Consider the following 15113-nt stretch of genomic DNA (forward strand, 5'->3'; position numbering starts at 1 on the left):
ACTTACAAGACAAAAGAATGGGAATTTGGAGGGTCTGTGTCTGGCACTGTCAGACTTAAACAAGGCAAGCATCTCACCTGAGGCTCATGGGGAAGGGTGGTTCCTTGCAGTAAGCTCTTTTCAAAAAAGGGTGAGGGATTTCTTAACCCTCAGGTAAAGTTCTACATTGTCAAATAAAATAAGGAGGCATTACTTTATACTGAGACTCCTACTGAGGAGTAAAAGTGTTAGCATTCTTTGGCCTAAACCTATTTGTGTTTCATTTCGAGACCTAGGCGTGGTTGACACCTAGGCGTGGTGACACCTAGGCGTGGTCCTCCACTCTGACATAGCCACATCCAGTAACAGGACAGACTCCTGGGCAGGTTTCCCTGGCTAGCTGAATGTAGAGCATCCTTTTGAAACTTTTCAGAACCCAAAATAGCATAAAATGGAAATCCTGTTCAGATTTCTTTCATTTTGCAAACAGGTACTATTATGGGTCTTTCATATAAGCAAAGTGGCATAATGCAGACTTTCAAAAAGTGGGAGATACCTGTATTTTAAGATTTTATTTATTTATTTATTTTAGCGGGGGAGGAAGACGTGGAGAGTCAGAGGTGGGGGTAGAGAGAGAATTAAGCAGGCTCTACACTGGAAATCATGACCTAAGCCAAAACCGAGAGTTGGACGCTTAACCAACTGAGCCACCCAGGCAGGGGCTCTGAGATACCAAATTTTAAAATTTATTCGGAGCATGGTCATGCCATTGTTTTCTAAGTTTAACGTCCTAGACTAGTCAGTAAGAGTAAAAGTGGTTGCCAGATACTAAAATTGTTGCTGTAAGGTAAACTGCAAATGACAGATCTTGGGCTTTGAACTTGCAGTTTGAACATTGCAGTTTTGATTGTTGCTAGTTCAGGGATAATAGGAAAGTTGGCATGAAGTTTGTCAGAGTTTATGGACTGTTGATATGCAGGTACCTAAGATTATAGTTATATCTGACAGTGCTCTATTTATAGTATATTCTTATAATGTACCTATGATCAAGGTTCTCTTATATTTGCAAGTGGCAGAAACCTAACTTAAACTAACATAAAAGGTCAACTGCTGCTAGATTCAGAGTCTCAGACGATGTCATTGGAATACTGTCATACACTCGCTCTCAGCCTTGTCTTCTTGCTGTTTTTGCCTTTATTCTCACATAGGCTTTCTCTACGCACCCAGATAGGCAGCTGGCAGAGTTGGCCATCTGCACCTTTAAGCTTATATTTTCCTCAAAGCTGGAGATCCCTTCAACATTATTGGCAAATGTCCCAAAGAGAACTGTGACTGACCCTGGTGGGTCCCTCCACATGGCCAATCCCTGCTGCTGTGGGTATACGGGATCTAGCTAGGTTTGTACCACCTGTTTACTCCTAAGGTGATGTGGTATATGCCAAGTGCATGCTTGGTGGAAAGGGTATATGGAATCAGCCCTATCTGTGGGGTATGGATTCTCCACAAGAGTACAGGGGGCAGATGTATACTGGCCAGGACTGTAGCTATCATAATTCACTACCGACACAAGAGTGGCCTTTCACGTCCAGCATCTTGCATGTCTTTTGTTTGTTTGTTTTTAAAGATTTTATTTTTAAGTAATCTCTACACCTGGGGTGCCTGGGTGGCTCAGTCGTTAAGCATCTGCCTTTGGCTCAGGTCATAATCCCAGGGTCCTGGGATCGAGCCCAGCATCCGGATTCCTGTGCGGTGGGAAGCCTGCTTCTCCCTCTCCCACTCCCCCTACTTGTGTTCCCTCTCTCACTGTGTCTCTGTCAAATAAATAAATAAATAAACAAATGAACAAATAAATGAATAACAATCTCTACATCTAACATGGGGTCTGAACTTACAACCCTGAGATCAAGAGTTGCATGCTCTACCAACTGAGCCAGACAGTGCCCCCATCTTGCATTTGTTACTCACAAAAATAATTTCAAATCCTCAATAGGCACAAACTTTGGAATTATCTTTCCAAGAAATTATTGTCCTTCTTATGACATATAAAACATTTTGGTGCATGGCTCTAGTGAGCACTCAACAATGTTTCGTTCAACGTCAGCCCTATTAGAATTTCTCAAGAAAGTCATATATTGCAGCAGTACATAATATGAAGTGCTATGATTTATGCAAAATGTTTCACATTTTTTTCTTTAAAAAAAAATTATTTGAGAAACAGAGCATGAGTAATGGAGGGGGCAGAGGGAGAAAGAGACTCCCTGCTGACCATGGACCCCCAACTCAGGGCCCTATCCCAAGATCCTGAGGTCATGACCTGAGCGGAAGTCAGATGCCTAACCAACTGAGTGACCCAGACACCCCTCACAAACTTTCTGATCAATGTCTCTGCAACTTCAATACTCAAGTTTTTTTTTTATTGGTTTTATTGATTGTTTAAGACAAATTATTTTGCTTTACTTAAGGCAGATATTGTTGCCCAGGATACAAAATAGGACCCAAGACCTCGTATTTCTGACTAGATTTTGGAGATCGTTTAGAGACAGTTTCATCTATTAACTCCCTAGTTTTCTTCCCAGTTTCCATTTTGAGTTGTAAACTATTAAATTATCTTCTTCTCTACCTCCCATGAGATTCTGAGCCAGGTAATTACACTTACAGAATTTGATTTCCCATATATGTTGTGTTGAAGGTGGTTAGGAGATAAACCTTAGAGACAAGTAGAAGTGGGTTCAATTCCTAGCTCTGTTACTTGCTAGAGGTGTGATCTTGGAATAGGTAATAATGCTTATTACCTCAAAGGGTTTTCGTGGAGAATAAAGAAGTTATCTATGGAAAAAGCTTAACACAGTGCCTGGCAGATAGGAAACAATGACCTCAGGATCATGAGATGGAGCCCCACATTCAGCTCTGGGCTGGGTGTGGAGTCTGCTTAAGTTTCTCTCCCTCTGCCCCTACCCCCTGCTTGCTCTTGCTCTCTCTCTCTCCCTCTCTAAAATAAATAAATCTTTAAAAGAAGTTATTATGATTGATCCTCTTCCCTTTACAACATGCTAACATTGATGTTTCTCTCTCTTTTTTGGAGTTTTCATTGTAGCTTTTTTTTTTTTTTTTTTAAGATTTTATTCATTTGGGGGCACCTGGGTGGCTCACTGGGTTAAGCCTCTGCCTTTGGCTCAGGTCATGATCTCAGGGTCCTGGGATCAAGCCCCACATTGGGGCGGATGTGCTCTCTGCAGAGCAGAGAGCCTGCTTCCCGCCCCCCCCCCCGCCCCACCTGCCTCTCTGCCTACTTGTGATCTGTCAGTCAAATAAGTAAAATCTTTAAAAAGAAAATTATGCATTTGACAGAGAGAGGGAGAGAGAGAGAGCACAAGCAGAGAGAGCAGCAGGCTGTAGAAAAGGGAGAAGAAGACTCCCCACTGAGCACAGAGCCTGATCCAGGGCTCAGACACAGGACTCTGAGATCATGACCTGAGCAGAAGGCAGATGCATAACTGATTGAGCCACCCAGGCACCCTAAAATGAAAATTTGAAATATGCAAAAAGCAGTAATTGCCCTGTCTAGTAATTTTTTATAATTTTTGTCTAATGACAGATAGTCAGATAGTCCTGCTGCCCCTCGTTGTAGTGACTTTTCTATTAACTTTTTATTTTAGCTCTTCTATTTCCTCACATCCCTTTTTCTAGATAGATTCCTGTCTTTTGGTCACTGAAAGAAAATGTATTTGAATAATGAAAGATTCTAAAATAACTCAATACGTCACTTGAAAAACTGGTTTGGAGAGTAAAATGAATTTGTCAAGTCAGTTTCTTTTAGAGCTGGTATTGAAAATTGGCAGTTATGAAGTACATGGTATATCAAGAGACAGCTTGTCTATACAACATATAGGCGACTGTAACTGAAATTCTAGAAATTTACAGCCCAAGGAAACCTATGTTGGATTCCCTTGTCATTGTTGCACTGCGTCTCATGGCATTTTTATGAAAAAAGAGAAAAGGTGAAGAAAGGCATACTATGAAAATAAAAGAAACATAAAAATTAGAAATACTTTGGGGCGCCTGGGTGGCTCAGTGGGTTAAGTCGCTGCCTTCGGCTCAGGTCATGATCTCAGGGTCCTGGGATCGAGTCCCGCTTCAGGCTCTCTGCTCAGCAGGGAGCCTGCTTCCCTCTCTCTCTCTCTGCCTGCCTCTCTGTCTACTTGTGATCTCTCTCTATCAAATAAATAAATAAAATCTTTAAAAAAAATTAGAAATACTTTATTGCAACACTGAAGAATGAATAATGTCATTAATGGGAGCTGTGTAATAAACTTTGTATATTGAATTGGTTAGATAAGTACTTTAAATTTGAGAAATACCACTCCCAAGTCTATATTACATCATATTAACACATTTTTTTGCTAGCAATTTTAAACAGATAAATAGCGAAAACGGCCAGGTATTACTGTAATAGTCTTATCATCTTAAGTCTATTATTAAAACGGTTTTTTAAAAAATAAACAAACAGTAAATAAATTAATTAAATAAAATAGTTTTAGAAGACATTCCTGTTGCCATTGACAAAAGAACCTTGGCAAGTGAAGACTTCCTTTTACTTCTACTCCTTTTGTTATATACATCCACAGTCTAGTGAGAACCATAACTTTAAAGATTTTCCTTTAGTACTTCACATTCATTGAACATTAGAAATTGAAAACTTTGGGATTTTTTTTTCTTTCAAGATTTTACTTAAATTCTAGTTAGTTAACATATAATGTAATATTGGCTTCAGGGGTAGAATTTAATGACCCATCACTTGCATAGAACACCCAGTGCTCATCACAATAAGTGCCCTCTTTAATGTCCATCACTCATTTACCCTATCGCCCCACCCACCTCCCCTCCAGCAACCCTCAGTTTGTTCCTTATTGTGTTTTTTTTTCTTTTTTTAAGATTTTATTTATTATTTGACAGAGAGAGAGAGAGGGAACACAAGCAGGGGGGTGGGAGAGGGAGAAGCAGGCTTCCTGCTGAGCAGGGAGCCTGATGTGGGGCTCAATCCCAGGACCCTGAGATCATGACCTGAGCCGAAGGCAGATGCCCAAAGACTGAGCCACCCAGGTGCCCCTTGTTCCTTGTTGTTAAGAGTCTCTTATGTTTGCTTTTGGGTATTACTAAAATATCTAAACATCGAAAATGCTGGAAATTGTAAAGGATACAAAATTTAGTCCTGTCTCTGGTCAGTGAAATTTGGTCCTAGTGGACTGAAAACAAACACTTTTTTAAAGTTGTGCTTCGCCAAAGAACCTAATATTTAGGCGTAGGACTCTACTACGATGCATATTAAAAATCAGTGGACTGAGATATTAACTGAATCCCACACCTATTCAAAGATTTAGCCATTAAATGCTGTTATCCTCATCTCATTTAGCCGAAAGCCTAAAGATTAATTCACTTCAGCTGTTCTTGTCAAGTATTTGTTTTCAGTAATTAGGGCAGATGACCAAAGAAAGGAATACATGGCTTAAAGAAGGATTAGAGTGGTGGAAATAGTTGTCTCATGTTTCAAAGAGTGCCTTTGATCTCTTTTATTTTTTTATAGCTTAAGCTGCTTATTTTGTTCGACATGTTTTTTTCAGTGACTGCGGTTGGAGGTACCTCTTTGTTTGGGATATCTGCTTTTATTTTCTTTCACTGACTTTCACTGGCTTTACTTCATTTGTAACTCCAGCCTTTCCTTGACCTTCAACCAAACCTGGCTTTTGATGTATTCTTTCTGTTTTTCACAAAGACTAATGTAGTGTGGTTTTTTGTTTTGTTTTTTGTTTGAAATAGAAATTCCAGGGGCACCTGGGTGGCTCAGTGGATTAAGCCGCTGCCTTCGGCTCGGGTCATGATCTCAGGGTCCTGGGATCAAGCCCCGCATCGCATCGGGCTCTCTGCTCCGCAGGGAGCCTGCTTCCTCCTCTCTCTCTGCCTCTCTCTCTGCCTGCCTCTCTGCCTACTTGTGATCTCTTTCTCTGTCAAATAAATAAATAAATAAAATCTAAAAAAAAAAGAAAAAAGAAATAGAAATTCCAGCCAACAGCTTGAGGGTACTGGTAGAAGAAATACAGTTGCAATGACTTAAGGTTACATTCATTGTGTATTCAGACCTCCTGGAAAGTGGTTCCTTTGGTAGATGCCTCTGGGTTAATAGATGTGAAAGAGTCTCCTTGACATGTGAGTGTGTGTGTGTGTAACTATATATATACCATATGCAAATAAATGTATCATAGAAACAGAAATATAGATGTGAAGTAAGATCTTCACACAAGGAAAGCACACACATCTAATTAATGCCATCGTAGTATAGAATATCATGTCTGACTGATTAGTATGTTTAAGGCTTGTTTCATAAAGCCATCTAGGATGGATTCACTGGAAATGTCATTAGCACAATTCTTCCTACATGTCAGCTTTGTTATTTCAATGTTTATGAGGGCATATACGTCAAAATAAGGTTGCTTTGCTTTTTATTTATGAATCATATATTCAAACATTTTTTTAAAAAGATTTTATTTATTTGACAGGCAGAGATCACAAGTAGGCAGAGAAGCAGGCAGAGAGAGAGGAGGAAGCAGGCTCCCCGCGGAGCAGAGAGCCTGATGCGGGGCTCGATCCCAGAACCCCGAGATCATGACCCGAGCCGAAGGCAGCGGCTTAATCCACTGAGCCACCCAGGCGCCCCTATATTCAAACATTTTTATACCTTATGAACTTAATCATAAGAACAGATAAATCCCCTGCATTTTTCATGATTTTTTCTATGTAAAAAAAGCAGATTGAAAAAGATTAAAAGAAAGATGCCTAGGTGGCTCAGTAGTTAAGCATCCACTCTTGATTTCACCGGAGGGTATGATCTCAGGGTTGAGAGTCATGGTGAATCAAGCCCTGAATCAAGTCCACCCCGGTTGTGGAGCCAGCTTAAGATTCTCTCTATCCCTTTTTTTTTTTTTTAAAGGTTTTATTTATTTATTTGACAGACAGAGACCACAAGTAGGCAGAGAGGCAGGCAGAGAGAGGAAGGGAAGCAGGCTCCCCACCGAGCAGAGAGCCCGATGTGGGGCTCAATCCCAGGACCCTGGGATCATGACCTGAGCTGAAGGCAGAGGCTTTAACCCACCGAGCCACCCAGGCACCCCTCTCTCTATCTTTTCCCCACACCCTTGTCACTCACTCTTTTTCTCTCTCTCAAAAAAAAAAAAAAAAAAAAAAAATTAGGGCACCTGGATGGCTCAGTTGGTTAAGCAACTGCCTTCTGCTCAAGTCATGATCCTGGAGTCCCAGGATTGAATCCTGCATTTGGCTCCCTGCTCAGCAGGGAGTCTGCTTCTCCCTCTGACCCTCCCACTCTCATGCTCTCTCTCTCAAATAAATAAATAAATAAAATCTTTTTTAAAAATTAAAAGAAAAATACATAAAATAACATTGGATGTCTTGGGATTTTTCCTTCATTTTATTTTCATGTCATTTTTAAATATTCTATAATTATCTTCACAATTTACAAAAAATAAGTAACACATTAATTAAGCATTTTTATAGAACTCTATGGTAAATTTTTTTAAGTAGGCTCACACCCAGTGTGGGGCTTGAACTCATGACCCTGAGATCAAGAATCCCACACTCCACTGACTGAGCCAGCCAGGTACCACTGGTGATTTTTAGTGTATATGATGATGATGGTAAAGATTTCCGGTCCAAATGCAATCATTTAACATATTATATCTAGCTGTGCATTTCAGTTTATTCCTTTTGAAAAAGAATGTCCCACAACATTCTCAAAAGATGATCAAAATGTACTGAAGCAGAGTGAACCAACTTTAAAATACTCTCCAAACATTTTTCTATAATATTTATTTCTACATTATGTAAGTGTATTGCCATAGTAACATATAATATATATTATTTTTAATATGTTTTTAGGCATGAAGTAAAAAATAGAAATAGACATGTGATAGTTTCTCCTGATATCCCCGTGGGCTGTCTTGTGTAGTCCTGAAGGACATACAACAGACTTCAGAGACCATTACATTAGAAAATTAAAAAGTCAAATACTTTAGGATTTTACATTTATTTACATTCTGTATTCCTTTCCATTACTTAAAAAAAATAGATTTGAAAGTAAATAGTAGAAAGAAAAGAACTAAATTGTTACATGCCTTTGGTGGTAGATTTTACATTCTTTCTTTTTTTTTTTAATGACAGAGAAGGAACACAAGCATGGGGGAGTTGAAGAGGGAAAAGCAGGCTTCCTGCCGAGCAGGGAGCCCAATATGGGGCTCGATCCCAGGATGCTGGGATCATGACCAACACTGAAGGCAGATGCTTAACAACTGAGCCACCCAGGCACTCCTTACATTTATTTTTTGAAGATTATGTTTACTCTTCAGGTTCCAAATTTGATATTTGCTGCTTAAAATTATGTTTCATGGAATTGTTGGGGAGGAAGAAATTTTCCTCTATTCAGGATTCTTCTAGCTGAACTAAGGATTAAATTTACATGAGATCAATTAACAGGAGAAAATCAATTTTAGTGTCCCACTTGCAATGAATCCACATGGACATGGAATTTCAAAGACAGGCAACAGGAGGTTTATGTGACATCCTGAGCTAAGGAAAGGGGAAGGGGCATAAGGATACAAAGGGGAGGAAGACCATTACCAGAAAGGTGACAGATGTTTAGTAAACAAAGGTTGCTCTGTTATGCAAATAAGTTTGTTAAGTAAAGAGGAATCTCCATTAATAGCTCTCTTCCTAGTAAAGGCTTTCCTTTCCAATGTAAATTTAGGCAACTCAGGGGGAGGTAAAGAGCTGTTCTTGAATCTGCTGGGTTTTTTTATTGCTTTTTTTTAAAGACTTTATTTATTTGACAGAGAGATCACAAACAAGCACAGAGGCAGGCAGAGAGAGAGGAGGAAGCAGGCTCTCTGCTAAGCAGAGAGCCCAATGCAGGACTCGATCCCAGGACCCTGAGATCATGACCTGAGCCTAAGGCAGAGGCTTAATCCACTGAGCCACCGAGGCACCCAGTTGCTTTTAACCCAAGCTAATCTTCAGGCAAAGTAGCCCTCCTTGGAGCTGCCTGACCTTGGCCCCTACAGTTCCCTCTTTTTGGAATTTCCCACTGTAAGGGTCTATTTAGCCAGAGCGGCCCCACCTCGGTTGAACAGCCATTTTGTTGTTTATGCAGTAAAACTTAAATTGACCCTGTCCCCCCTCCAGGGGAACTTACTTAAAAGCAAGTCTGGGAAACCAGTCCCAGGTAACAGAGCCCAGATACAAGGGTGGGTCAGGTCAGGTAGAGATAACAGTGCAAATGCAGGGATTAGTCAAATGCAGGGATTAGTCGGGTCAGGTGGAGACATCCAATCAGTAAAGCATGCATACTGTCTCCCTAGCTACCAAGGAGTGTGGACCCGCCTTTTGGGGGGCCAATTCTCACCAAGATGATAGGCTAGTGCAAATTGTCTACTATGGGGTGAATTGTAGTTCAGTTGGCCACCTGTGTGTGGCCAGGCTCAACCACATGGCCTTTGCTCGATAAAAGTTAGTCTGTGAGGCAGGGAGGGATCGTTGTCCTCTCTGTAAGGGGCAGCCCCGACTGGTCTGTTTGACGGTGGCTCAAAATAAAGCTTTGCTTGACCTTCGCTTTGTATCAGTCTCACTCCTTTGACCGTGGACCCATTATTGGGGGACCCAACACCCACATTAAAAGTTTAGTGGGTAGGTTTTTCCCTCTTGTTGAACCAGTCTCTTAGTCCTGACAGTAGGTCAATTCAGTAAAACTCATTTCAGGAGGCAGTGATGCAGGTGTGTTAGGCCAATGGTTCAAGTAATCAGGTATTAAATAAGAGGCAAATACAGATTTCTATGGAACAAGTACAGATTGGATCAAATTACAAACTAGTTTCTGAGTTCTTAGGTTAGCCAGTTAAGATTTTTAGTTGTCAGGCTCAAAATATCTTCAGATGGAGTGAGAGCAGTCAGTGGAAATCTGACAGATTTTCCCGATTTGGAGTTCAGATCTCTCTGGTGATCTTTTTGAGTGACCCATAGAGTAACAGGCAAAAAGATTGTCTTTAAATATTAGCTATTGTGATTTCTCTGCATTTATGTCAAGTCACTCATATTTAGTTTGCAGGGCTTTAGGAAAAAGGGCAATTTTAGTTCTCAAATGATTCCAAGTCAGAAAAGTGGGAGAAAAATTGAAGATGTTAGTTTGGAGAGTTGTGGCCAGGCATTGGGGAAACGAGAAGAAATCATGTTCTAGTACTGTTAATAATAACAGTATTAGAATCCAATAATCTACCCAGGAATTATTGAAGTATATTTTTTTCTACATAATCACCCTCATTCTATCAAAGATGGCCATGTTATCACTAATAGGTTTGCAAAATAAGTCTAGTTTCAAAAAAATTGGGCATAATAATTTACATGAATGCAGCAAGAATAACAGTTGACTATATAGGCTCTTTAAAACCTGCTTTACTGGAACTTTTCATAAGAAATCTCCAGACTGGGGCACCTGGGTGTGGGTTAAGCCTCTGCCTTTGGCTCAGGTCATGATCTCAGGGTCCTGGGGTGGAGCCCCACATCGGGCTCTCTGCTGAGCAAGAAGCCTGTTTCCCCCTCTCTCTCTGTCTGCTTCTGCCTACTTGTGATCTCTGTCTGTTGAATAAATAAATAAAATCTTTAAAAGAAAGAAAGAAAGAAATCTCCAGACTGGACTTTTAACAAATACTTGCTATCAGACTTCACCTGCAATACCTATAGATCTGGATTAATTTCTCTCCCTTTGAGGTCTCCAAAAATATCCTGAGATTCCTGCACCTGCTAAGAAGTGATCTTTACTTACCTGCTGAGGCTGCTGGAAACTTGGTAAGCAGGGTAACAAACTGTTATTTCCAAGGGGGTTTACTGGTTCCATAAAGTCAACCATAGTTTCTTTAAACATTTTGGTCATATCTGAGACTATGCATGTCTTCATATATGACATTCCAGTCAAGGCCTTGATATTACAATCAATGTTTCCAATTATATCATGTTACAAAGAGAAAAGATTCTTACTGAACTTATGCAAATAACTATATTCCCATGAAAAAAAATTTTTTTTCCTTTTTTTTCCCCCATGAAAATTTAAGAATACTGAAAATTTCTGAATTCTGGAGCAATAAGGTAGGGAGAAAAAGATAAATGTTTCAATTTGATCACAAAGGTATATTTTATCAAATTGCGGCTATAAGTCAGCTTAAGATAAAACATTTCCTCGACTCTGGAAAAGGAAAACATTTTAGAAAGTCAGCTTAAAATGAAAATCATACAAATTATAATTACCCTCCTCACTCCATTCAGTCTCATGTTATTAATTCTTATTCTACTCTACTCTATTCTCTCTCTCTCTCTTTTTTTTTTCTTTACTAGTTCCAGAAACACTTACCTAGTTCAGCATTATGATCTTAAGGTTATCAGAAGCCTATACTCAGAGTTCTTTCCATGAGTCTCACTGAAAATGAAATACACTTGCAGGAAGCTTTTGTAAAAGCATAACTGCTAAAGGATTTCTTTTCCTTTAGTGCCCAGGTTCTTGGTCACATGGCTTCCAGGAATGGAGAGGCAGATCAGATGAAGAAGAGTGGTGAGTGACAAAGCAAAGTTTATTGAGTGGTAGTAAACTTTATTGAACAATAGTACAAAGCTCTGGCAGAGGGAGGGGACCTGAGAGGGTTGCCACTAACAAAACTAAGGGTTTTTATAGGCTTGTTGGCAGGCTGTTTTAATCTGATTAACCTTCCATGTCTGCCACCCAATCAGGTTTTTTCCAGCTACATATCACGTGGGAAAGGGTGGAGGACTCACTCCTTCTAGGGTGGTGTAAAATCCTCTTAAGGGTAGTTTCCACTTATGGTAGTGGGGAGGGGGGTGCCCTTGTCCCTGCCTGCTTTTCTTTCAATTATCTTGCATTATAACTGTCTATAAATGATAAAAAACTTAAAAATGGCCATGAGTAAAGATCTTATTAGAGTTCATTGTAATGCAGTTAGTAAGGAAATTTCGTTATTTCTGAGAAACACAGCACTTCAAGATAACATGCCAGGACATCAGATTTCTAGGACTTTCCATACAATCTGTAAAACACTTATTTTAGTAACCTATCTACACAAATATAATTTATGAGGGTTTAGTATCACTTATTTGGCCATGATTCCTATGTAATTTAATGTACCAAATAAGTATAATTAATTTAATTTCTCACAAAATCTCTGAAATGTTCAAGGGACCCGCTGGAAAATTTCAATTAGGTTATAGTCAAAAGACTTCATTTTAGAATTTGGTTTTGGGAATTATGCCAAAAGATATCAAGAGGTTTGAACATTTGATTAAATAGAATCACAAATCATTATGAAACAGTAGTTAATTATCCATTTAACCAAAATGGCAATAAAAGATTTCAAAGGCAAATACAGATAGCTGTGAGCAAAATTTAGCTCTCTTAATATTAAGACTCAGTTTTCTTAAAAAAAAGAAAAGAAAAGAAAAGGACTCAGTTTTTTTGAGTAATCAAAGACTGATAAACATGGGAAATTATTCTGGCCAAACAGAGTCCTTATTTTCTAGGCAGATAACTTTAAAGGTAAAGAAAGACTTTTGTTAATAATTTCTTATTAAGAGAAAATCGATAGTTAAAGAAAACTTAGTCCTTTTAGCAAAGAGAAAGGAAAATTTTAATTTTTTGCCAGTGCACTTTTGATATTAAAACTCAGTTGTTAAGCGTCTGCCTTGCACTTAGGTCATGATCCCAGGGTTCTGGGATGAGTCCCACATCAGGCTCCCTCGCCCTCTGCTTGTCGCTCCCCCTGCCTGTGCTTGTGTGCACGCTCTGTCTCTCTCTGACAATTAAATAAAAAAAAAAAAAAAAAAAAAAAACCCCAACTCATTTGCTTAAATTTTTCCTAATCTTAGCCAGTAGTGACCACACATTCTTTCTAATTTCTTTTCTGTAAACCTACAATTCTCTTTTTTACATTCAGATTTTGTCCTAAGTTTTCCCTCTCTGAATAACCAGCCTCACTTTAGGATGAATTTTCTTTTTTCTCAACAAAAATGTATTTCTATATCTTAAACTTTTTCTTACCAAACACACATATCTTACTTTCCTTGCATGCAGAGTTGTTTCCCTGATTATTTCCAGTAGTCTTAATTACATTTATTAGAATTCTGAGCTCCTGGAAATCTTAATTTCTAGTGAAAACTAAGTAGTAAGCAAGTGTGAACTATTACACCAGGGTTCTTTAGATTGACAAAGTTATAAATACATTTTATAATTTCTAGAAATGCACTTTTCGTAGTACCATCTTTCAGTAAAACGCAAGACATGTTTACTAACGCACTCAAATTTGTCTTTAGTTTCTCAGTAATAAGACAAAAGTAGATAAAATAACAAAACATTAAGTACTAAACATAAGCATATCTTATTTGGAAATGATCTAGATGTTCAATTAATTTAACTTAACTCATCATTTAGCTTAGCAAGATGTTAAAGTTTCACGTTACCAGGGGTACTTGGGTAGCCCAGTCAGTTAAGTGGCCAACTTTTGATTTTGGCTTGGGTCGTTATCACTGGGTCATGGGATCGAGCCTGACATTGGGCTCCAAACTCAGTGCAGAGTCTGCTTGAGGTTCTCTCTCTTCTCCCCCTGCCCCTCCTGTTCATGTTTTTTCTCTCTCTCCAAAATAAATAAATAGATTTATTTATTTTTTAAAACTTAAAAAAAAAAACAAAAAAAAAGTTTCAAGTTACCAAAGATTTTAGAAGCTGCTTAAAATGTTGCCTACAAACATTTTTATTTTATTTTCATCTATTTAATTTACTTGTTCTTAACAATTATGGTTAGTCCACCCACAACCCTTCATGAGGCATTAGACAGAGTTAGCCATAATCCTTAGGGGGTTTTTTGTTTTGTTTTGTTTTGTTTGGACAAACTTCTTTTGTTTGTCCAAAGTTTTTTTGGACAAATTTCTATTGTCACCATCTGGACCCCCAAGACCTGACCTTTACTGCCCACCTGTTTGTACTCAGCAACCTCTGTTTTGTGTATTTCCTTAAGCTCTCCTTTCCAGTGTGTCTCTTAACTCAGGCAAAAGATCTGAGAGACATAGTATCCCATGATGAAAACCAGAACTATATCTCAAACAAACAAACCAAAAAACTGCCTAGACAAAGATCCCCAGGTGGCTCAGACTACCCAGAACTATTGAACTTAGTCCCTAACTTGCCCCTATGCAGATGGACCATGGAGTGACCTCTAGAACGACCCCAAACTGCCCTTTACCTCACTATAGTACTTTCTACCCTCAAGGAGGAGCACAAGCCTCAATTTACATAATAGACATGATGTGTACAAGCATGCTTTCTTAAGGCGCATGTTCTTTTGACATTTTGTCCCCCTCTACAGATGATAACAAGTCTCCCCATCTAAATATTCATCCTAACCCCAAATAAAAATAACTTACCCACCCTTGCACCCTTGAGTCATGGCTTTGGAAGTCATTCCCCATGGTCTTATTTGCTGCAAATAAAGTTTCCTTTGTGGGACAACTGCACCTGTTATAGTTTTCATCTGTGGTTCACCGAGGAGCAAACTCATGTTAGGTCAGTTATTAAAAATGAACTTATTTAACTTTCAGTAAACATAGGCAGAATAAAAGTTTTGTATTTAATACTGGTTATTCTAGAAACGTATCTATTTTAATCAAGCCAACCTTAAATAGCTTTAATATCAAATATTTTCCCAGATCACATGAACTTGATAAACATTTGGGATAGTTTTTATGTTTCTGAGCTTTAGAAGCCCAATTCTTATAAGTGCTTACCTTTGAAACAACTGAATAAAGCTCTTTGACAAATTAATTTTAGCAGTACTAGAGGTAGAGAAAATAGCTCACATTTACAGTATATGTGGACACACAAATAGACATATGCAAACAAAAGTTTTATAGCTTTTGTTTTTTACTAATATTTGTAGAGAGGACATTATAGACCCAATTTCCAAATATCTTCCTCCTTTTTTTTTTTTTCCTCCAGAGGAAAAACTTTTCCTTAAGTTTGTATATCA

At 38.7% G+C, this 15113-nt stretch overlaps 1 long non-coding RNA gene across 1 annotated transcript in view; it reads left to right on the forward strand.

The window, feature by feature from the left end:
* Nucleotides 1-15113, forward strand: part of LOC123944577 — a 52823-nt gene that overhangs the window by 654 nt on the left and 37056 nt on the right. The window contains exons 2-3 of the long non-coding RNA XR_006818814.1: nt 10801-10878; nt 11574-11635. This is a non-coding gene — a long non-coding RNA (uncharacterized LOC123944577). The remainder of the gene's footprint in view (nt 1-10800; nt 10879-11573; nt 11636-15113) is intronic.

Source organism: Meles meles, chromosome 6 (assembly GCF_922984935.1).
Source record: "Meles meles chromosome 6, mMelMel3.1 paternal haplotype, whole genome shotgun sequence".
Lineage (NCBI taxonomy): Eukaryota > Metazoa > Chordata > Mammalia > Carnivora > Mustelidae > Meles > Meles meles.